The sequence below is a fragment of the Phaethon lepturus genome, unplaced genomic scaffold, assembly GCF_000687285.1.
Source record: "Phaethon lepturus isolate BGI_N335 unplaced genomic scaffold, ASM68728v1 scaffold9437, whole genome shotgun sequence".
Classification (NCBI taxonomy): Eukaryota; Metazoa; Chordata; class Aves; order Phaethontiformes; family Phaethontidae; genus Phaethon; species Phaethon lepturus.
Window position 1 is genome coordinate 37,487 of NW_010551131.1, and position 398 is coordinate 37,884.

The window sequence follows — 398 nt, forward strand, 5'->3', positions numbered from 1 at the left end:
CGCGCGCCCCCGTGGTGGAGGGTCCCGGCGGCGCATCCCTGCCTGTGAGGAAGGGTCCTCGCGAGCTCCCCCAATGGCCCCTCTAAGGTCTCATGTCTCCCGCAGGAGAGCTCTGCTCCGCCTGCCCTCGTCTCTATCCGCCACTGCCCTGCACTGGAAGTCATATGCTGCTTTATAAACTATTTACATACAATGGGGCCTTTATTGGCCCCTGAACAACACACTTTAGCATTCAGATCCAACGCCCTGACTTCCGCCCACCCCAGCCAAACAAAGTGCCTGTGTGCGGCATTCCCGCTGCCTGGCCCCGCGCCCGCTCCCACCTCGCCCCGTGCCGACCACAGCCACAGCCCCCTGACCACCGGCCGCAGGGTGCCTGGCCTGGCAGGACCCGCGGT